This window comes from Helicoverpa zea, chromosome 14 (assembly GCF_022581195.2).
Source record: "Helicoverpa zea isolate HzStark_Cry1AcR chromosome 14, ilHelZeax1.1, whole genome shotgun sequence".
Taxonomy (NCBI): domain Eukaryota; kingdom Metazoa; phylum Arthropoda; class Insecta; order Lepidoptera; family Noctuidae; genus Helicoverpa; species Helicoverpa zea.
This window is the reverse complement of record NC_061465.1, coordinates 7,384,806-7,410,062: the sequence shown is the minus strand read 5'-3', so window position 1 is coordinate 7,410,062 and position 25,257 is coordinate 7,384,806. Positions and strand designations below refer to the sequence as shown.

At 34.8% G+C, this 25,257-nt stretch overlaps 1 protein-coding gene across 5 annotated transcripts in view; it reads left to right on the top strand.

The window, feature by feature from the left end:
* LOC124636137 (apoptosis-stimulating of p53 protein 1) overlaps nucleotides 1-25,257 on the top strand; it is a 243,615-nt gene that overhangs the window by 132,021 nt on the left and 86,337 nt on the right. The window contains exon 1 of one of the 5 annotated variants that reach the window (XM_047172065.1): nucleotides 15,955-16,283. The exons of the other annotated variants lie outside the window; for them this stretch is intronic. The gene's annotated coding sequence lies outside the window, so the exon portion shown is untranslated. Of the gene's footprint in view, nucleotides 1-15,954; nucleotides 16,284-25,257 lie in introns of those variants that run through there. 5 annotated transcript variants of the gene reach the window in all.

Here is a 25,257-nt window from a genome sequence, read left to right as displayed (position 1 = left end):
AAAGGTTCAATCATAATAGACTGCCCAATATACAAAATATAAATCTATTATTTTTTATTTCAATTGAGTTGTTTTAAATCCGTGGTGAATGATTTTCTATGGCTTTGCAATATGGTAAAAATAAGCGGTAGTTAAAATTCATTTAAAATGCAGACATTTCGGAAAAAACTGACCACAATATCTACTCAATTAGAGTAAACGCAGACCCGTTGCTTTCTACGAATTCACGGCATTGAAAATCCGCCTCAAACTAAAAAAACCAGCTCTAGAAAAATGTTTATTTCACACACACCCTTTAACGTATCCCTCAACCAAAACGTTCGCGATATCCACAAAGGGTTATTAAGGTATTCGACGTTCGATTTACGTCAACCGTCATCTATCTAAACGAGAAGTGATTGTAGTCAAACACACAGCGATCAATCGTTCTCCCGCGGTTGATGTGGCTTGTAAATCACGCATATCATGGGCACACTGTGTAGGAAACAAGTATATTTGCAGTATTGGAACTGTGACAACCGATAATACCTTTTTGCCTTTGATAAAAATTGTATCGTTGCCGCTTGGTTACGTCGCTTTTTCGGGATTGGAAGAGTGAAACTTGTGTGAGTGGCAACATTGATACTGAAATATTACGAATATCTTAATTTGTTTTTTATTTGTGAGATATTTGATGTCTTAACACCCAAATACCCTTCTAATTTATTTGTTCATTATTAATATTTATTGGTTCATTTTCTGAAAATTATTGTTGCTCAAATAAAAAGTTGCTTACGAGAATCTTTACTTAAATAAATAAATAAAAAATTAGAAAAGTTATAAACTTCCCGTTGGCACTCGGGAACGACCATACTTCGAGCCGTTATGATGGATCCTTCACTGTGCGCGCTGTGAGGCTTTGGAACGCTCTGCCTCACAGTATACGTGAGAGCAAGTCGTTAGATGTCTTCAGGAGACGAACTAAAGAACATTTCCTGTCAACATGACCTTATTTGTATGTATGTATTTATTTATTTATTATATTTTATGTTTTATTTATAGGTATATATTTTATGTTATGTAGTTTCATCTTTGTTTTGTTTAATGTTGTGCACTTTAAATTTTCTCTTCCCTATCGCATCTCTCTATCGCTCTAAGGTTTGCTGTTAGAGAACCCAGTTCTGGGTTAAGCTCGCCTTTGTACATGTCTTCTCTGTGTTGTGTGTCTTTTTTTTTATATGTTTTTGTGTACAATAAAGAATAAATAAATAAATAAATAAATAGACCATACAACTTAGTTTACATTGAGTAGCAAGCATTTACTTACTGACCCGCTAAACATAATAACTATTTCCTTGGCGAGCAAACGTGATGATGAACGTTGAGATAAGAATACTGGAAACAAATGTCAAAAAGAAATAAACATTGCAGCAGATCGTACCTGCCAATAATTAACTTGGATAACTAGGTTTATAAATAAAGTAGAAGTAGTCACATATTTAAATAAAATACTTTTGTGTCTCTTTAGAAAGAAAGAAAATAAAAGTAACACATTTAAAAACAGTAAAATTAAGTACTTACAAAATATCTACCAAACAAAAGATGGATTTGTAAGCTCGTGGCAACTCAAGACTGACAGCCAATCTACACTATGACGATAACGATAGTCGATATCAATATTGAAATCTCAATACTACAAAGGGTTCAAATTCAAATAATATTAATTATAACTTAAGTTCCCAATAAGCAATAATTGCTCAAATTCATACCATGGCTTAATTAAATTACTGGTTTTAATTGCAAAATTCATAGTAGGTCAATTTTCTTCTGAATTATGGTACTTTATGAATGTTCAGAAATGGGGTGCTAAAATAGTTTCTAAAGTTAAGAAAAACTTCTTGTACGAATTTTGATAATATGTCTAACGTATAGTTTTATATACCTGACTCAATTACTATTTAATGAAAATTCATTCCTATTAAATATTAAAGTTAACTTTGACAATGAGTCATCATCCGCCTAGCTTTACCCAACTAGGTTGGGTTAGCGCCAGTCTCAGTAAATACTTACAACTGAATATCAATAATTTACATGGCGCGACTGAGGCACGCGGCGACCTCCACAATGCTAGTAATGGCTAATATTAACGATATTTATGCTCTTACAAAGTTTTAAGGATTTCCAATATCCGTTGCGAGAATAGCGGCGAAAAGCACATAATGTTAAATGTAGGCAATGATAATCCTTGAAGTAAAGTTAAACAACACCTATCCATTTAACGACCGCAGCATAACCATACGTACCCTCTGAAGTCGATCAGCAAGCATAACTGTTACTTAGCTACCTATCTAAGTTATAAGCAATGAGACTCCCTCTCTTGTTCATAACATCACTTAACCTAATTCACTGCAACTTCGCTTTAAACTAGTTTCCCCTGAAAATGACAACTTAGATAGTGTCATTTACGGTATATCCTTTGGGGAATATAACGGAGTGCGATTTCAGACATCTAAATTAGTAGGTCCCACTGCAGGAAGCTTTATGACTTGGACGGCCTTTGCCCCGGAACTATGTCGAAACTATCTCCACGGTAATGTACCTACGTCGTGTGTGAATGAGATATTAATAGCTTAAGGATCTAACAGTTTGCGGATAATTTTAGAACACATTTAATCAACGATGGGACACTTTGGAATGCGAATATAAAGGCCTTTTATTACAGCGCAGAAACCTAACTCATACAAAAGAAATAGTAGCTGAAAGAATACTTGAATACATAATGAATGAAACACTTTAAAATGAAATAACTGAACAGTAAAAAAGCTGTTCGTGTTATTAAATAACGAAGTTTTTCTACAAAAGATTTCCGCCTTTTTCGTGACACAAAAGTTTTGCTAACAAAAACTTCTCTGACGGGAATAATTGACTTTGGAAAGCCTGTAGTGCATTCTTGCTGTAGAATTACAGAGCCAACCAATTTTACGCAACTTTTTGATAGAAAAAAAATCAAGCTTTGACTGTGCTAAAAAGGAAACGTAGTCACGTTAGTGTCGAAATATAAAACATCTGTCGGCTTCACATAAAGGCCAAACCGCACATTTTCCTCATGTTGTCACTATCAGTTGCAATAAAGTCCACGTAGTGGCGCCGCGTCCAGGAAAATGTCACTTTTCATTCATTCTACCGGCTTTTACCGTCATACGTGGATAAAAACCAGAGATGTAGGGTAAAGATAGTTTACAAACACATGTTCAATTAACATTGTCTACACATATTTGCGTATTGTGCAAACAGGGGGTTGGCAGGGCACTCGCTTCCATTACAATCCATGGCACACCCACTTACAGGTCCCCGGCATCCGACATCTATATGTCACCTCATACATATTCGCAGGTTTTAATCATGTTTACGCAAATGCTTGTTCTCGTTATGCATATGTTCAAAAGTCCCGTTTCTGTTCATAATAAATGCTTTGATATAGTGCCCTTCCATATGAAGAAGAATGAGCTGTTATAAATATTGCTGGAGTACGAGGAGCCATGATATAAATTTGTTTGGAAACGCGACACGTTCGCATATTTTGTGAATCCTCGCGTGTGAAGTTTTCTTAGAGTTATTCATATTTATGGGCCGAATTTTGCTTCGCGCCTTTGATCGTACTCGCGTTAAGAATGTAATTTTTCAAAGCTGACTTCGAACAGCTGTTGATATGTCTATTATTAATACTAAATATAAATTGGTTAGATATAAATTAAGCAGTTTATGTTTTATTTTTATCACACTTCTCACAAAATATTTAACGTTTTATTTTTGATGACAGCATCCATTCATTTACAAAATGCAGGTGCGTATTTTTCCTCAATCATTTAAATGTTTAAAACTGTAACATTTATTTACCAACAGATATCATGGGATAAAATCCGTTTGAGTGACAACTTTTCTAAAAGGCGCACATCTGCTAATTAATTACTAATTTATTGTTCTGCACGACGTTGATATATGAGAGCTAGTACTGTGAGATAAATAGTTAAAGGGTGCTCAAGTTGCTCGTTATTTCTGCTATAAAACATTTTACTGCAGCCAGGTTACGCGATTATTTCAAGTGAATGTGTGCTTACAAAGAGTACAGGGATTTAATAACAGTTAAAAAGAAATATAATGTGATCTTTTGTCAAAAGAAACTGAGGTACAAGTGCGGTCAGTTTACGGATGGTTGACCCTTTGGCTGACCATAATTCAATAGGTACTTTGATATATATTCTTTCGGGTACGATGGAACTTTCTCTAAAAGAAAAAAATAACGCATATTTTTTAAGATAATCGTACTTTATACTTAATGAAATTATTTCCATTGCAAAGTCTTTACTTTTAAACTAGTAGGTAACATAGGAAAGTGCTACTTTAAATTCAACAGTCAGCATTGTAATAGGCAATTGGATGTAATAAAACTAGCTTCCCACCCGCGGTTTCACCCGCGCCCCGAGACAACTGCTTCCCGTAGCTGGATGGTGACAAAAATCTATTATATGTCCTTCTTCTTAAGCTCCGGGTCTGAGCTCTTCTCCAATTTTCAACTCAAACGGTTCAGCCATTCTTGAGTTATGAATGGAGTAATTTACACGACTTTTATTACATTATTTTACATTTACATACCAATATACATATAAACTATGTAAGTAAATAAAAACTGAATGAAAATATAAAGTTTTATTGAAGGACATTTCATGGGAAATGCGAGGGTCAGATCAAAGGGACTGCTGATGGATTATCTCTTTGATACACATGTATTGCTATCGGCTTTTGGTATTGACGTTTTTAGTGCAATCACTCTGTCATGAATAGTATCTTTTGGTAGAAATAAACGTTTCATATTTTGGGATCACTTTATTTAACGATTGCACTTTTACTATTTTTTTTAATAATGATAATATATAATTAACCTTATGTACAATTTAATAAATTCCTAGGAAAACATATCATGTACCTAAGTATTCAGTAAGTTATAATATAAAGACTTAAGAAAGAAATTCCTCGGTTTCCTGCCTGGGGACACTAACGCTAAAATACTAGACTTAACATGAAGACTTATAAATGCATTTTCAATTAACTTGACTCCCAGGTTTGTCTGGCTATCTAGAATTTAAACGTTAGTCAACTTTCTCGCACAAAAAAGCTTCAACTTCAGCCTGACCTGCCTAGCCCATTTCCGATCAATGGTTGATCAAGAAACCAACAAACGGATCCATTAACACTTTTACCTAACTTCTGAATAGGCTCACTTCAAGACCGACCCTACCATTACACGCGCATAGCTAACTTACTCCAAATTCTATTATACTAAAAAACGTGCTAAAACTTTATATTGTGTTGAGAAAAAACCTACAAAAAGCTGCTTTATCAACTGATGGTAAAGTCTTGTTCTCTTTCTTCGGCAGGATTTACTTGAAGCCCTCAGCCTTAAGATGCGTGCGAGTTTGTTTTCGAAATAATATATCACACTTAGCTAAGATTACTGTAAGCCCCGTATAAGAAGATATATTGAAGGCTTAATACAAGAGTTCAGGGTTATTTATTCTTTATTGGAGCATGTGCAAAAAGATTACTGGTGATGGTGTCAATGTTTTACTTTGATAATTAGGAAGTCTTAAAGTCATTTTATCTGCTAAGCATTGAAAGTAAAACGTATAAACAAGCTATCGTAAAAAATAAAACTATTAGCAAGTACACCCCATTATAAAAAAAATATTACACACTCACCCCGTAGCTTTTATTACAACTCAAAGCAAAAAGCGTTGACATCCGTCGTACGGCATGCCTAACCCTACAATAGGAATGGGAAAAATACGCCGATATTACCCTCAGATGAGAGCTTACTTCCATCAGGAAATGGTCATGCGACATCCTTTTGACGTCCCGAGTACTTTCGTTACGTAAAAGGGGACCTTCTGTTCTAGTCTTATTCATATATGCAAATGTAACTTCGTCCTAATGCTGTGTGTTCGCAATCAGCTGTATTTTCTACAAATATTTATCGGTCCGAATCCAGCGTCAACTTATACTGTTCGTGAATTCCTTCTATCCTTGTTGATCTGCAAATTAAATGGCATCGTCGAAAAGACGTAGACGTTAAATTTTATGGCGCTTAAATTCGGCTTTGGATCTTTGAAGAGAACATTTGTTTTTTTTTTCATTGAACTCAGTGACTCGTTTGAAGAGATGAACATTAACTTCGAATGATTACAGTTACTTATTCGTACAATCACTTAAGCAATCAAAATCGTAGATCTTTTATAACTTTTCTTGTGGTTATGATTTGTTGCAATGTACATACATATGTTCATTAGCGAGAACATCGTTTAGATAGGTAAACACTCATTTGACGGTGGCTCTCGAGTTACTTTACCTTCGTCACTAATTCAAACACGTTGAGTTTGCTCTAAGATCACGTTGCATCTAATCAGTACCCATCGCGCATATGTTACTGTTTGTGTTTCGGATCTTTCATTAGTAGGTACAAGGTTCTACTAGGACTTCGTATTTCGCGAAGTGGAAGGACCAGTCCATCGCAAATACTTAGTAGATTAGTTTACTTATTGGTGTAGGAAGTTTCGGAATATGGTTTGTGCCAATATTAAAATGAAGGTTCAAGAATTCTTTACATATTTTATACTACACATACAATCGAAGAAAATATTTCGTCGAAATATTTAAGGATATATTTTGTGCATAAAGTGTATAATTATTTACATATGTGTGTGTTTTAATGTGTTTCTTGTTGGCAACATTAAACATGAGAGGCGCTTCGATAACAACCAAAATGGAGTTCTAATGACATTTTAATAGTGGTTCAGGAAGCACTAATACCTTGATAAATACCAGTTCGATACCCGTTCGGACAAACTTCGGATTTATTTCATTTTAAACACAAAACCGTACATTTATGCACATTAATGATTCACTTGTCCGGAATAAACGACAACGCAGCGTCGAGCGTTTATTCCAAGAGTAAAATAAAAGAGATTTAAATGACGCGCATTCATGAAAGATAGTATTAAATAAATATCTGAAACATCCGACGTGAGTTTTGTTAGAGTCGCGATGTTTTATTATCTCACACTTTATGTTCATAAAGCATACCGGAGTCAGAATAGGGACATTAAATTAACCGCAGTGGTGGATACCGACTGTTCAAGCGAGTCGGTCCAAGCCAGACCGAGTGTAATCCCACGAGAATGTACGTTTAATCTAAAATTTATTAATCAGCACAATGTTAAGACTTCCTTCGTGTCTAATGGTATTGAATCGTCTTTATAATAAAGCAGCGAGTTGAAAAAAAGCTTATATTTTTAAGTCATGCTTGTGTAAAAGCACACAGTGTAAAGATGCGTGAAAAATACAGCAGGATGCACTTATAAAAGAAACTTCCTAAAAAATTGCATTCCTGGTACCTTTTTGGGATGACTTGGTATTCATAAATGCAACGACTTTAACTTAATGCATAGTTATACATTTTGAAAAATAAGCCATGATAATAAGAACCGCAATATTTTGCGTGCTGTAACTGTAGGTGTTCAATAAATAAATAAATTATAGTTCGGCCATTCAGAGAATGCGTTCCTGACACGTCGCGATTGAACTGACGACGTAACTTTGCAATGGCGTTGCAGTTACGATAAAAATATTTTTGCTGGTTGTTTACCGTTTTAACAATTGAGGAGCATTAAAACAACATTATTATATCAATAATCAATGAATGTTATTACGTCGTCAGTTCAATCGCGACGTGTCAGGAACGCATTCTCTGAATGGCCGAACTTTAATTAAAGGTATTAGAATTGGTAAGCGATTAGTGGAGTCCACTCGTGACCAAAGGGCTGGTCTATACTTCGGTCAAAGGATATGCATTGCCATCCAGCGTGGCAATGCAGCCAGCCTTTTGGGCACGATCCCAGCTGACAGCGATGCAGATGAATATTTTGATACCTAGTTTTAATATTTCCCTATAATAAGATCATTTTGTAAGAAATAATACAATAGATTTCCAGATTGAATTAATTAATTGTAAATATTTTGCCATTCAAAAATTTACCAAAACACAAATCCCTTAAAAACCACAAAGGTCTTTTTTATAAAACAGACTGGACTGAATAGGCCGTCGGCTAAGCGTGCCTTTCAAAGAAACGAGGAAGTATAAATTAGGAGGGGGCGTGAAATTCCCCAGCTTGCTGTCAATCCATACAAAGACATGTATGACGGAATTAAAATTCCATCCAAATGGGCATTTAAACAGGCGTGGTGGCGGAGGTCGCTCCCTTGTCTATGTGTGCGTTTCGCGTGTGTGCTTCTTATGTTCTTTGTGAAGCTTTGTATTGGGGAAACGATTTAAATTAAAGTCTTAGGGTAGATTAGAATTGTTTACGAGCGAGAACGTAAGAATTCTAAGGGTAGAATTTATTTTGACTGTAATCCTTGAGATTCTTGCTGGAACCCCTTAACCGTCGTTATGGTAAGCCAGATTGTGATAGGCCCACTTATTTATTTAACCTTTTCCATATACCTACATATAATATTGTTCAAGAAATGGATCCATACAAATAATATAGTACCTTTCTCCTGTCATAAATAGGTTGTAAAATATGTTCCTTTCAAATAAAATCATCAAAGAATATCTGGCATTTCCACAAGTGTCGGCCACACGTTAGGGTAAAGTATTTATCGCCAGTTTACTTGGAATCCTTTTAAGCCGGAGTGCACGTGTTATCGAGTCCTTTAAGTGGACCCGAAGACGTCTTCTTACCATAAAGTTGTTGATAAGGGATGTATGTCAAGGACCCATAGGAATGTAAGGAATTCATCTTCAAATTCTTAAGACATTTTCTCTAAAGTACTGTTATTATTTACCGGTTTTTATCACACAGGTATTTTGGTGAAACATTTTGTTTAACTCGACAGTCTTCTGTCTGTAATTTTGAGAAGTAGTTTTATTATCCCCTCGGGTGATGTGTTTTACGGTTACTTGAACATAGGTGTAACTTTAGTCTGTGAAGTTTAAATTGGGCGTGCCTACCTGTAGGCACGTTTTACTTACTAAAACTTTTATGATGTAACCGTATCCTCTAACCTGATTTTAGGCAAGTAATTTGTTTTATGTTTTGAATAATACCTTGTTTGTTACACGTGTATATATCTAATTTCCTTCTAGAGAAGTCGTGAACGGAAACTAGTCATACATAACAGCGCACAGGTCAATACGATTTGCTACAAATGTAGGTTCCGTAGTTTCCGCACAAAGGGGATTCTGCACCGCAAAGGAAATAAATCACTATGTGACTCTATAGGGGATATTCCTGTCGAGGGACTGCAGCTGTCAAATGAGTCCCAATCAATGACAAAACGTTGACCTCTCGATCTGAAATAGAAGAAATATTTTGATGGAGCTGTTTTCGATATGCCCTCAGAGATTACAAAAATATTTTGTTACAAAATATTCTTCAGCTTTGGTAACATTACTGTTTTCTCGTATAAACGCAGATTTTGCTGAACAACGTCTACGTAACTTGTAGAATTGTCAAATGTCTCAGCACTTTCTTAGAGGTTGAATTGGGATAAAGTTAAATCACAATAGCTCTCTTGGGCGCTGGACGCCAAATTCTAAAACATTTTTTGTGCCTTCAAAATACCATCTTATCAACTTTAAGCAAAAAATGGGCAAAGGAAACAGTTGTGGGTCATCGGAGGCGTGGCCAAGCTAATACGCGCTGTTGTGTGAGCCCTTTAGTCTTTGCCACCTAAAAAAAGATTCTACGTGTCTTCAAACGTAATTATTAAGAAGATTGATGATACAAGCGGAACGAATTTGTAGATCAATTTACAAACATTGGATAGATGAAAAATGCGAATATTTTTGGGTGGGTCAGGTTATAATGGACGTCACTGACAGATTAAGTAAGGCATTTGCAAGCTGAACTACACAAAAAGTATCAAAATACGACACGAGAAATCGTTGCCTTGCACATCATCACAACAGGGGTCAGAAAATTTAAGTTTTATAATTTTAACATAACCGTCATTTAAGTTTAAATATTACACCTTTCTCACTCCTTAGTTATTGTTCACATATTACCGAATATTTACATTTTTATTTGACTTTAAAGGGTCAATTTGTAACCAATTTCGAAAGGTCACTTCTTTCTAATTCTATTAGTGTTTAATGTTATACTTCTAATTACTACATTAAAAGCGCTAAAATAGAAAATGTATGACAAAATAGAGGAACAGTTACCAGGGGACCATTTGAATTTGTATAATTAAATACAGATAAAAACTTTTCGACCGTTTCATTTACATAATTACTTATAGGTATAGACCTGTCCTTTATTTAGTTCTAGAGTTCGCACTAGAATAAGGTAATTGTTTGTTAAATGTAGTTTAACTTTGTATTGCGAGGTTAAGAATACATTAAGGTAATTATTTAGATTTGCCCTATTCCTTCGAATCATTCTTTCACTCTAAGGTAGGCTATAAGAGAACCCAGCACTGGGTTTAACTCGCCGTAGTACGTAAACTCTGTTTGCAGTGCGTCAAAATGTATTTATAAATGCAATAAAAAATAACAATAAATCAGCAGCAACTAATTAATCAAAACCCCTTACCTTCTAACAAAACTAATTAAAATAAATCATATATAGTGTTCATTAATCTTACCCACCTTTAGTTAAGCTACGTCAGCTGACCAGAATTACGGGCACCTTATCTACACCTATTCGTTATCAATTACAAGACACAGCATAGTAAAAGGTCCCTTCGTAAATCGCGTGTGATATCCCCATGTTTGCAGGTCATTAGGGGACCGGTCTGATCTTTACATTTTCACGACATCCCCTCTGACGCCCTTTTGACACCGACGAATTATCCTTTGGCGTGTCAACACGTCGTGTAAACATTGCATGTTTTATGTTTATGCTAATATTGAAAGGAGTTTAAAGACGTTTGCGCTTACATTGATCGGTGTTAAGATTTCTTGAGATGTTTTTGATTTTATTGACAGTGTCAATACGGTAAATGAATCACAGGAAGAGTATGTAAAAGAAAATTAACTTGATACTAAGATATATGCTTTACATAGAAAATATTCATGGCTTATTCATACGTACTTAGGCTTCATTTAATATTGCTTTCAGAAATAGTTTATAAATGCCCTTTTCCAAGAATGATAATACTGTTGATAGCCTTACAGTTTATCATAGAATTCTAGAAGAAAATGGAAGCATGACTTTTGAATAAATTAACTGTGTGGGTTTTTTTCCTGAAGCAGAATCGTAATTGGTTGATATTCAAGTTTCATAACTCAATAACACGTATATTAAAATACTGTAAAAAATCCAGATAGATGACCTAGCTAGAAGGAGTTAAGTAATAAAGATACTGGTAAGCAACTTATGTTGATGTTCCCATGTTTTGTTTATGTAAATTAAGTAGTCTTAAAGTTGTAGTTTAGTTATCATAACACAATCAAAGTTGCTTAGCTCAAAGGGAAGCATTTCAGCCACATTTAATCCCCGGACTAGAACTACAACACTCTATATTTGCAAGGATGTGTAGAGGTGACTAGCAAAGAGTTACGATTATATTAAAAAAATCTACATATATCTCTTCTCTTTATTCAGAATAAGCACTGAATTATTGAATATAGTTACCTATCTACTTATCTACAGTAAATTGTGTGTAAATAAAGTTCGAATAGCTTTAAGAAAAAAAATTCTAAAACCTTTTTATTTGCTCTAAGTGCTTAGCAAGGACACTTCGGGACCGCCGGATATCAATATGCCAAAAAAACTACAAGAGGTACTTACCTAAAATCTAGAAAGGACCTTACATTACAATCGTTTGTATCTTTCTACGCAACAATTTCCAAGAGCTACTCGGTTTCGCTATATATTACAAACCGTGGGGAATAAACTCTACAAAGCTTACCTTTTCTATCTAAATACACTTTATTTTCCTCACCCCTATCAAAAGCATCACTACAGAGAGAAAAACAAAAGCTTGTAGTTCTAATACCTACTTCATCATCTGGCTGTTCCCTAAGTTTAACCTGATTAAAATACTACCAACAGTCTTCCTTAAGTGTAGCAGTATGTAACTCTAATCTGTATCCACCTATTGCTTGAGCAAACAAAATTAGTAACCCGGCAATTTCACGAACTACTACTGGTCCAATTTTAAAGCACAATTTAATTAAGTGTTAAATAGCCTGTGGAGAAAGACTTCAATACTAAAGGTAAATAAATATTTTATCAGGGTAAATATCAGGTAAATAAAGGTTTTATCCGGGTGCGCGGAGTAGTTCCCACGGGACACAAGTGACACCTCTGAACATAGTTAACAATATTAAGATAGGTACACTCCAAACAATTCAGTAAGCATACATCATCAGTCTGACGTCAAGCCACAAACACTATCACAGGCAATCCGAGGCTCGTACCCCGCACTAAGTATATTATATACGTTGAATTACTGCAGCCCACATTCTTGGCGACATGCCACGTGGCTCGCTGTGACATGAATACCATACTTGTGACAAGCTTTCAAAGTATGAGGCAATTATAAATTCCAGTTGAGTTCACCTTTGACTTGCATTGGATTTTTGGATTGCAATTGGAGCGTCTTGTCTTAAGATTGGTCAGAGTTTTTGAATTTCAGACGATGCGTCGTAGGTAGAGCGATTTTTATATATTTTGCTTTCGTAAATGTTGCAGCAGAACGTCAGTGATGATATAGGTTTATAACTCAATAGGATTAACAGAATATGTACACTTACAAAATATATATATGTATACGTACCATGAAGGCATAACATCCGATACAACTCTTAATGTAAACACAAACTTATACATTCACCTTTCAAACGAATGTTTTAATTTTCACGTTTTCAACTCATTCACGAAATTGAGATCTACGATGCAACAGTCCCGTGCTTTGTTTTAACTTACAATAAATCTTTTGTCGGAATTAATTACGCTAAATTGCTTAATTGAAAGAGTCTTTTCAAATCCTCATTTTTGAACTCGATAGAGAAAACGTTTTTACGTACTTGTTTTGACTGTCGGAAATAAGTTGTTTTTAAAAACCAATTAAAAGCCCTTTCTGCTTTACCTAAGATTTTCTTCTATACCAATTACAATGTTACTTTTACTATCAATAATAATTATTTCCAAGATTGACGTGTAATTAAAATATTCCCGTGCTTACAGAAACGAATTCCGTACCGTTTGATATAATCCTCTCCCGCAATCTGTCACATAAACATGTCACGGAAGGTCGCAAATTTACGACAGGTGCAAATAAAGAGATGCCACAAATACCTCAATGAATAAAGGCAACATGCTTCTTTTTGGGCGGCGGACCGCGTCTCAGAGTGGCGGCCGACCAACTTCATAATAACACATTTTATGCATCGATAAAGCCCTTATCTGGAAGCGCCCTTTTCTCAATAGCACATTCTTGACCGTCTAAAAGATACAAAGTGCAAAGTTATTTTAGTGATCTTAGACCTTCGCTTTGTGAATTTACGGTTGTTATTCGATTCCCTGTCTGCGGCGGAGGTATCTGATTTACGGCCAGGTGGGGGCTCTCGTCGCTCGCCACTCTTCCATTCAAAGCTTGCACAAAGTGGGACACCTTTAGATTGGCGGTCTCCGATGAATTCGCTCCATTTCAACGTCAACTCACAGATTCGTAATTCTTTTTGTGGACAACGGTCAAGCGTGGTGACAGTCTGTAATTTAATTTCATGCTTTTGTCTTCTTAGGTACGGAGTTTCATTAATATAATTTGCGCTATCACATTATTTAATGACATTATATATTGGTTACCTAGAATGTTACGGTTAATCAAAGGTTGATGTCAAAACATTCGATGCTTTGACCAAACCATGCGTTTGCGTAAAAATGACAAACAAATACCGACAAGTCTTCGACGGCGTGTATTATTCAAACAGATATCAAAACTTCCTTTCGTTTCTCGTATCTCGCCGATTCAGCGTCATATGAATTCAGTATTCAGTGCGAAGTTGAGTGAACGCCTACAGCACTCGGACGAGCACCGGAGACTTTTATTGGAAATCGACGCTCTACGAAAATGCATTTCAAGAGGTAATACGAAAATAGTTTTATTGTTAAAAATAGTTAATGCATTCTGTGAAAAAAACCTTTTAGAGAGACAAACGTATAGCGACTGTATTTATTCAAACCAAAGCGATACTCGCGTCCGCACACCGGAGTTAACTCTTCACCGCTAAAGTAAACCACCCAAAACAAAAATGTGAAAGACTGCCAAGTTCGATAATATGGGAATGCTTCGCCTATAAAAGAAGTGAGATCTGAATAAGTACCAAGTTCCATACACATACCTCAGTTAAAAATAGTTACTTTTTAATGATGTTACTTGGAAAGTTTTCATACACCTTGTTATAAACCTACTAAACGCAATGAATCAAGTATTTAATTTTCTATTAAAACTTGCCAAGTAACATCATTAAAAAGTAACTATTTTTAACTGAGGTATGTGTATGGAACTTGGTACTTATTCAGATCTCACTTCTTTTATAGGCGAAGCATTCCCATATTATCGAACTTGGCAGTCTTTCACATTTTTGTTTTGGGTGGGATTTCATTTATTTTTGTAAGGTTGTTTATTTTATTTTTTTCTTATGATGAAGTTAGTTAAAGGAATGTCTCATTTATACTATCTTTTAGATTTTTTAATATGCACTATGTTTCTTACAAAGAAATTAACTAGATTAACTAAATGGACTAGATTTACCAACTGACTGACATGACATGTTATCATATATTATGTTCGTGGATCAAAGTTACACATTCGTTATTTTCGAAAGTGATTCACACTTGGCCGTTTTCAGATTTTTATTTTACTTCTAACTACACTATTTTACTTCTAACTAAACTAAATACAAACCATTCGAAGATATATTATATAAATATAGATAAATTTAGTTCGTTTTAGTTCCTTAGGGGTATAAATTTACACCGGGTATAAAACACCTTCATTATTTTGAAACCGACTCACACTTGGCCATTTTCAGATTTTTCCCTTTACCTTGACATAAAGACCTACCTCCATGCCAAATTTCAAGTCAATACGACCATTGGAAGTGGTCTAGGTTTTTGATGAGTGAGTCAGTGAATCAGTCAGTCAGTGAGTGTATAGTAAAAATAGCGATTTTCTGACGTTAATATCTCAAGACCTACAATAGGTATATTAATGAAATTTTGTATTTTAGATAAGTGAGGGGGTTTCAATAGATACTAGAAATTTGATATGCGTAAATAAAATAGATTTTGAGTTACAGGGGGGTCGAATTTGGCCCGAAATGGTTCGTGTAATATAACCCACGGCCGGTGTGTCGCTTTTTTTGCTCGAACTTGGCGGACACACTGCCGTGTGTCTAGATATTTGATTCGAAATATTGGACACAAGGTCTCTATTTCTCGACCGAACTGTCAGCTGCAGCAACCACTAGTTGGAACATATTCGTGAACTTAGTAATAACATGTTGTGTTGAACGTCGGCTCAGTTATGATGAACAACGTTTAATTATCTCGGTGCTCCCAGCTCTAAATGCTAAGAACACGGAAGATAATTACGGGGGTGGCAGATAAATGAATTCCAACAAGTGCTCCAGCACAATACAGGTAGCGCATTCCGGCTGGCGGCCTCGTTTACAGCCTACATAAACAAAGGCCCAAATCTAAGGCACAAGTAATTATGGAACGTGCAACACTTTTTACATTCTTTGCTGGATTTTTTTCCTGTTAATGTGTGCATTTTTAGAATGAGGTGTTGGGGACGAGGGATGGGGGGTGCACACTAGCTTTCATTCTGTCGTCGTCCTCCGGCGAGTCCGTCTGCGTCAGTTCAGTAGCTTCGAGCCCTTGGTAAGGGGTGGTCGCGCGCTCTCCCGCGATGCCGCAATACGGCCTGTTCCGATACATCCGTGTATTTTAGTGAAGTTTTCTTTTCCCAGACATTTTTATGTTATTTGGATTATGCGTGCGTTTATAAATTGGCTGGAAACCTTGATGATTGTTTACAACGGGAACTTCTTTGACCTCTATTTTCTTATTAATTTGACTTTGAAGAAGTTATTTGTTGATAAAAGATTTTCATTAATAATCTTTTTAAATTAAATCTGTGAGGGTCCACTGGGTGGAATGTATTTAATTTGAACGATACGTTCTTTGTAAATAAAAAAAATCTAAGCATAATGTAAATAGGCGAAACTTGTAAGTATATTGTATAAGTTAAGTCATGTTTAGGTCATCATTTGCGCGTACCTCGCGTACCTGTGTTTTTTCACACCATGTGGGCCGCTTTGGTTACAGCTGTTTTTTGTTTGAACCCTTGAGTTCAAGTTTCTATGAAGTTGCGGCAGGTCAATGAGACTCTCTCATCTTGTGGCCATGTGTTTCTACTTGAATTATTTATTATCTATGAGTAAATAAGTCCATTTAAAAGGCGAATGACTTTTGACGCAGGACAGTTTGATGGCTAGGAATACTTTTCATGATACTATACACATATTTGATTTCATACATTTAGGTACTGTTACTAAAATTAAGTTTTCATAAAAAAATCCTTTTTTATTTATAATATTCACAAACAACTGACTTCCAATATGATTGACATTTGTTATGATGATTTCATACATCCAGAATTTGATCTTTTAACAAGAATTTAACAAAGTTTATTTATGTTTCACGCCGTATTCCCACGGGTTCAAACCGGTTAGGTTTACATGAAGCAAATAAATCGTTCAGAAGTTATGCTTAAGTAACATATACTCGATAGTTTATTTGTAACCGCAATTCATCGCTGTGGTTAACATAAGGATTTCATATCACGTACCAAAGACGTTTCTAGAAGGTTCAATGGCGCAGAAAATATTTGCTAAGTTCTTGAGAAGTTTGCAACTTAGGTGGAAAGTACTAAATAGTTGTTTGGTTTCAAATTGGTGCTTAAAGATAACTTTGCCTGAAGAGGCAAAGGGGTAAACGATAAGGGTAAACTGACTTCAATGTCCGCTGAAAATCAATGTTCAATACTAGGCAGAATATAAGGTTATGATTTGTTAAAAACAAGATGATTTTTTTTCGTGCCTATAAAAATGGTGACATTTCAGTCTTTGAACTTTAAAATTTTAATTGAAGTTCCCAAATATTTGTTAGGTATTTAAAATAAAAATAGCACGTTCTGGCAGATAGTATTTGTAAGTTTCTGTACTAAATGTATAGAATCTATGTATCTGAGGCGGAATCAAAATGAAAAGTCACAAAATATAATTCTCAACGCTACGGTGTCACCCAACACCAGTTTCTAAGAAAATAAAATGTTAAGAAAAACTTGTCCAAGTTTGAACTAGAAAAGCGGTATGCTCATTTCCAGCGAGAAATGTATACTTGGACGATTTGCGTGGGAATATTCACAACCGGTCTCCAATTTTGTCGTCTACCTATATTTATTTTGAGAATAGAAAATGTTTATTTATTTGAATGTCACCATGAGAATCGTATCATGGCTTATGAATAACTTACGAACCAATATAATTTATGCATTTACTACTTCAAGGCAGTTCAAGGATAATTAATTACTTTTAAAGTAATTTAATACAAGAATAGAAAGGTAAATTTTAATTTTATAGTCATCACTTTAAGCGTTAAGGTATATTAAGCTATCAGTTATTAAACTTTGTAAAAGCATTCCTATACAAAATCCATTAGAAATAACAACAAAGGATTTCCTTTAATTCTGCAGCACACAAAACCGATTTCGTATTCGCCTCTTGTCCATTCTCCCATGGACAGAGAAATGGTTCCAAATGATCTTTTAAACATACCTGAAACTTTTTACCACATTTGTCGACTTTGCTATAGTTGTGGCCAGTTAGAAAAATCGTTTTTGTGTCCAAAGAATATTGAGAAGACATCATACCATAGGGGTTGCGTGAACGCACCTGTGACAATCATGGCCCTTAATTCAGTGTTTATTTTGTATGTTATTGAGTAACCGAATTGCTATTTACGGTTATTTGTTTCGCAAAGTTTTTGTTTGCGAATGTTTATAAATAACAATGAAGTAAGAAAAGTTTTTGGTTTATGCAAACTCTTTCGAATATAGCTTTTGATTATATACTTACAGGGGTTTTAGAGAAGGAAACTCGGTGATGGGTTAATTTGCAACAGTTTTTTATCTTAATGTTTGTGTTTTAAACTTGGAGTATATACCTTCATAAGGTGAGAAGTGAAAACCCTTTACATTTTATAGAGGAAAACATCAATAAAGCTCATTAAACACAGTACCCGCGATCATAACCAACATAAACCATTAAAATTATATCACTTAATAAGTCTAAACCGCCCCAAACCATAACTTAAACTGCTATAATCCCTTTATAGTCCATCTGATAAATAGCCCATGTTAAACTTAATTAGCAAAACACAGTTTATTAATGTCCTACCATATCTTATTGGGCCTTGTGATTGCAATTTATTACTTCTATCATAGCTTGACTTGTTTCTGGTTACTGGTTTAAGCTAACTGTAACTAAACTATGGATAATAGTTGTTTACATGGAACTTGTGATCAGCATTGATTGACTAACTGTGTTGAATTAATTACTTGAAGCGATTAATGATGATCCATTGTGTGATTGTCGAGTGTTCTTGTGAGGTGAAATTGAGGACACGTTTACTATGTCACCGGAGTAATTGGGATTGCATGACGTAGAAATCTGTTCTATCTAAAGCTAGATCTAGTTCTGTATTTCCTTCAGACTACTATTAAGGCGATCATTCAGGCTTATGGTGTTCTCACGTAGACATTTGGTGTAGCCTTGCTCTGTATTCGTAGCAAGTTTCATTGCTCGTGTAACGAAAAAATGGTTTCCATTTGCTACGAATTTCGTAGTCGCTCCGTAGCACGAATGCGCTCATTATTTATTGTAGTCGATAAATATATTTGCTTCAAACATTTCATGGGTTATTCTTAGCTGACTATGACCCACCATTAATTAAAATGACGTAGCTTACTACGCCATCCTCAGTACAAGTAAGGTGATGAGACCGATCCATTTTGTTATAAGGACGGGGCAAAGTATTATGTTTCCATCGACGTTAAGGCTCATAACACCAGTTTATATTATAGCAGTTTTGCATCCGACACTCCTGTTAGCGTCTGTTAATAAACAAGCAGGGTGTTTTCATAAAGGATGGCCGTGTAAACATCTACAAACGTCTTTCCTAGATTTAATGTGCGGGACTTATTTATTTAGGATAGTGTTTGCTTACTGAAATGTCGCCCTGACCTAGCTTTCCATCTCATGGAAAAATTGCGAATGACATATCAATACAATAAATAATACTTCTAGAAATTTCTAAAAGAAGGATTACTAAACACTATGTCTACTTATATAAATCTACGTAAAAACTATGTCTATACATATAGTTACCTTTTGTTGTTAAAAAGTCTTATTACTTTAACTGCTTTTATCTAAGATATCTTAAAAACGCAATCTGCGACTCAATCATATTTTTGTGATAAAAGAAAGTAATCAAAATCTTATTAAAAATCAATAAAAACTCACTGATCCACATCATTCCAGAATATTCCAGTTTTAATATGACAAAATAAATTCCTTTGATAATAATCAAATCAGTCAAATACAAATAACTTTCATGAAAAAGTTGTCAATAAAAATCATCGTCGACAATATGAAAGCATTTCGAAAGAGCGAGTAATATTCAAATTAACTATTTTCATTGGGACTCTGTATTTCAATGAAAACGATATAAAATAAAACGGTTGAGTTAATTTTACGCGGTGTATTGAATCGCTGAAACATTTCGGGCTGAACAATCATTATGCCAAATAGGTTTGCTATGCTAAAATAGGCCATACAATTTGTATGAGCTGGCTGGCTTACATAGCTTTGTTCACAATGACTATAGAAACCTCTGTGCTGTCATAATCAATGCTCTAATAAACCTCATTTGTGATTGAATAGTCAAAAACAGATAGGTAATTTATGTAATTGGGCTAGGATTTCACGATTTTAAAACAATAGTACAGGAACAAATAGAAGAGATATACCTCCATATATTCATGTTACCCTGGTAAAAAAATAAAAAGTACGTATTTGTGCCTGAAACTGTAGCAACTGAACTTTTTCATACTGTAATATTTAGTACACTTATTTCGGATTCAAGTCATATCTAACTTGGAATAATAAATTCTACACGTGTATCAACAATACCTACTTCAGATCAACCATCCATAAACGCTGTGATAGCGTACATTGTGAAAATATATGCGGAATTATTCTCTATGTAGTTTGCTTTCCTATGTATAGAAAATCGATACCATTTTTAAAAAACACTTTTAGTGTTCCACATACGCATAATATAATCTCCAGAACAAAAGTTGTCACCGTACGAGCGAAGATAGACGAATCCTTCTTTTACCATGTAGTTGCTATACTTCACACAGTTTACTTCAGTGCTTTAGTGCTTACTCATGCGAAACGTTCGTAATGCGCAAGATGATGCAGACGTACACACTTCCTTCGCTGTTTTCATTCTATTAGGACTACGTTAAATTATGATAAGACAATTTGACACAAAATAAGATTTGAGTTTGTAAGACGTGGGTTTCCTTTTACACAACAGTCTTATTAGCTAGACTATAAAGCAAGATCCTATGTCTATCAAACTGAAACTGTGATGTAATCTCCGCTTCTGTATAAACGTTAGTATGTTTAATATTTTGAACCCCACTTATACTTCAAGTACAGGCGCGGCTTAAAGTAATTATTCTGAGTGTAGAGCTAACTACATAGAACAATGTCTGTAAGTACGTCTACTCAAACTGAGCTTTGACATAGACAATAAAATGTATAACAGCTATCGTCTAAGTTAGTATTTCCTTTAGTGAATGATGCCTCTGCTTAATTAAATTACGGACCCGAGCAAACATTAATAATTATTTCTCTAATTATGACGGCTGAATGGAGTCCAATGTTACTTAAATTGTTGTTACTACGCGAGTGTAACAAAGCAATAATACCGTTAAGTATTTATTAGGAGGAAAACGGTCATGAAGGCCTTAACTTTTTAATTACAGGACATAAAATGTCCACTATTGAAGACAGGCCTAGCGACAGAACAAACGGTCGCCGAGACACCGTTTCTGTGCGATGTTATTTTCATTTAAAGTTTTATTATTCTGTTTATGTTGAAATTAATTATGAAGCTGTGTAATTAAAGTAAGCGTTAACAAATAGGAAATAGTTTCTATTATTTTTGACGCTATAATTTTTTGCATTCCCTACGAACGAAAATATTTACCTATTACAATATCCAAAGTCAAGAATAGATATTATGAGTGCCTAAAGAGAGAGATACTTTACTATTACACAATACGGTCGTTATTTACTTACTTTGTTAGCCGTAACTTCATTTTGAGTCCAAGTCCAAAGATATAGGAATACTAAATAAATAATAACCGTCGGTATCCCAATAGCCGTGGGCTGCAATAAATTATTTTACATCAGTTCAATGTTTGGCCTTGATATTTTAGTCTAGACTAGATCTTGTAAATATATTAGATTGTCGTGTTGTCTTTGTTCTAGATATCCGGTAGATAACCGACCTAATCCTGAGGATGCGGATGCAAAGTTAATAAAGATACATTGGGATTTTTTATTTCATAAAGAGTCTTGCAATATGCATTATAAGTACATACTTGACTGACAAGAGGGCTTAACACCGCCGCCGATAGAGAAAAGTAAAAAAATAGCCCAATTAAAACTGTTTCCTAATATTATGTATGAATATTTGGCAAACATATACGAACTAAAATGTTTTATTGTACAAGTCATTCTCAGTTATGTTGGAAATTTCAATTAATTTTCAGTTAGAAATAGCCGTTGTCATTTTTAGAAAGTGCTCTGTTTGTAACTGTACCAAAAATAAAAGCGATTCGCTTCCCGTGTGGTTAAACTGATGGATTTGATCAGATGATGGAGCAATTGTAAAATGGATTGGATTTAGTAAATAATGCTTTTTGAAGCACCCATCTGTTTAAATAAACGATCTTAGTGAAGACTGTCTAAGCTACACTAGAAACAGAAAAATAGAGAACAGGATAATACATTTGGTCGGTCAGAAACTTTCATAAAACTTTCTCCGTGGTATTTACCCACAATATAAGCTAAATGACTTTAGTTTGGGGTTGCTGAGACCTAAGATCAATAAAATTTTATTGGGTCGCATAAGGTTCGCGTGACAACCCTGACCGTACCACAGGGTAGAAAGGGCTTATGTGCCAGTAGTTTAGACTTATGTAATAAATGTTGTCTGTGCCCTTCGGTGGGTTATATTTCGTAATTGACGTATCGCGAATAAATGGAAAAGAAAACATTCATAAAACATCCCTGGCCAACTACAGCAAAATAAATGTTAACAATATCGAACGGGGCTATTTGTTTTTTCAATAAATTGTATCAGTACGATATATGCGATAGCCTGGCTAAAATGAAGAGCAGTATTTTCTTATCTTTTTCGTTATTTGATATGAAGAAGTATGCGGTTTGTGCTACCGCAAAAACTAATACTTTTATAGTCCCACTTGATTTATGGGGGCCCAGACAATATGTCATCCCTTTTTTCCCCAAAGCTCTTTGTCATAAAGATAAAATGTAACCTTCTAAGAATTATATTATGTGCTAAATACCAGTTAATTGTGCCATAAACTCCTCATAACTTTTCATTATATAAGAGGTTTTAAATGGTTTAATGTGACCGTTCATTTCGACGATGTCGACGCCTAAAGGTATTAACGCAGTAACGATGTAGATGCCTACGTTTTTTATTTAATTATTATTTAATGAAAAATATTTCTATAGGTCTCTGAACTATATCATAAAATCCGTGCCGTAGATTGTTATTGTAGCCACTGAAAATAATTATTTAAACGCTTCAAAAATCATCAATACCTCAAAAGTCCATCATTATTTACGGCAGAGGCTAAAATTGGTTAATTCACTAACGTGTGAACTGGACAGTTTATCGAACGTGCGAGTACTCTCGATATTAACGCGGCTGCCGTCCAATACTGATTGCCAGATTTGGTTGACCCGGGGGGATGAACCGATGCGCCACCACAAAGTAACTATGTAAACCTACACTGAAAATGATCGTGTAACTAACTGACCTCCCGAGACTTTCCTGTACGAAGCTTTACATAATGAGATTTAAAGGTTGCCAGTTAGCTGTGAGAAAAGCCGACGTTAATCCTGCATTAAAACTTTTTGCTTAACTTATTTATAAGTGACGTGTGCAGACTGGCCGTTGCAATTGCATCGCCGTTTTTTGTAAACTTCGCTCGCGAGCGTGCATTTTCAAAGTTTTAACTTAATCGGATGAATGCTAATGGATGGGAGCCATACAAAAACGTTACTGTAATGTGACAATGAATAGAAGTTATAAATAAAATGCTGATTTTAAATTACCTATGTATGTGGTTAAAATTACTTTTATTTGCGATTTTCTCATTTTATATCTCTCTATCATTTTATTTCGCAGTTGGAACAACAACATAAACAAATTTCTTAATTCATTCATTTTAGTGCTACATATTCACACGCAGATATTATTCTTAAATACATTCCTACCATACTTTACAGTTTAGAATCTGCATCCAACGTTTCTGTTCACATCCAGTTTACCGACAATTTATTTACTCAGCAAAACATCCGTCAGTGTGCCCATAAACATCAAGTTAGCATTATTCCTTACGCTGACAGTCGCGTCGTTTTCCGTAAAGATATGGAAACAGCGTCCTATTACGTCCTATATTTGACGTGCCCCCGTGGGGAGACATACAACCGATCTATTGGATTTACATAAAAGGTTCAATGAATTCGCAACAAGCTCATATTTGCGGTGGCACGTAGGTGCGTCCTGGCTTATCATTTTCTTATTACACGTGCGCCGATATTTGCAATATCGATACCTTACATGGTCCATGTCTTAGTCCGTTCTTGTTTATATTTTTGTGCACCTGTCTCTCTGAATATTTTTAGTCAAGCTAGCTTGCATTTCCTGGTACAATCTGCACATGTTGTATTGCTATTCGTGGACGCTTGATTGCTTTGATTCAAATCACAGATTGGAGACCAGCTTGTTTCATGCTATCAAATACATAGCCATACTATACTATGTAATACGACAGTACAGGATATAGTTTGTCCATCTTCATTTGCCAGTAATGTCTTTGTCAACTTTCCTTATGGCCTTTCATAATAAATTACAGATGCATTATTACGACTACTGAGACCCCTTTAAAACTGGTTTATTTTTAGTAACATTTTACATAATATATTATTGAATTACCTAGGTCGTGAAAGTTTCCTAACTATAATATGTCTACGATATGAAGCAACATTCACATTAACATTATGTATTCTTATCGTGTCATTGAGGAAAATTGTATGTTTACAAATATTTGGTCTGCTTCACTCCCATTCAAGCTGTTTACAAACAAACAACATTTTTGAGACCCGCAAAAGATTACAAACATCCTCCTTTCACCGTCCTTTGCTTTAGTATTATTGTTTTGAAATACCGAGGAAATAGATGAAAAATAAATTCGTAGGTAAAGAATTTATGATGACTAAATTAAATACTTTTATGGAATAAGTAACATTGACCTTCACGTAAACCATTATTTTCTATTCTGCCTTGGTTTCTAGAAAAACAAATATAATTTTGTGCTATTAATATACTTTCTTCGTAAGCATTCTAGGATTTCGTACGCCTAGTAAATCTTACACAGGTACCTTTAATTTTGTTGTCTTAATCTAACGGAAGAACATTTTTGCTCAGGCCTTTCTTTATTTTCACAACAAGAGTTAAGGGTGAACTTTCAGAATTCGTTTTATGTTTATTTACTCAAAAAAGTTTTAATCAAACGCAAAGTGGAAAGAGGTGTTTAAATTAAAAATGTAAAATCTTGAATGCCGCAAATCCTTAAATATTATAATCCTTCACGGCCAGTCGTTCATTAAACTTTTTTCAAATAAATTGAAGTCATTTTTTGAATGTTTTTGGTTTTAGCGTATACTCCTTTAGTAGTAACTTATTGTTCAATTCAAGACGCAAGTATTACGAGATGAAACGCATGTCAGAAGCCGTATTGTACCAG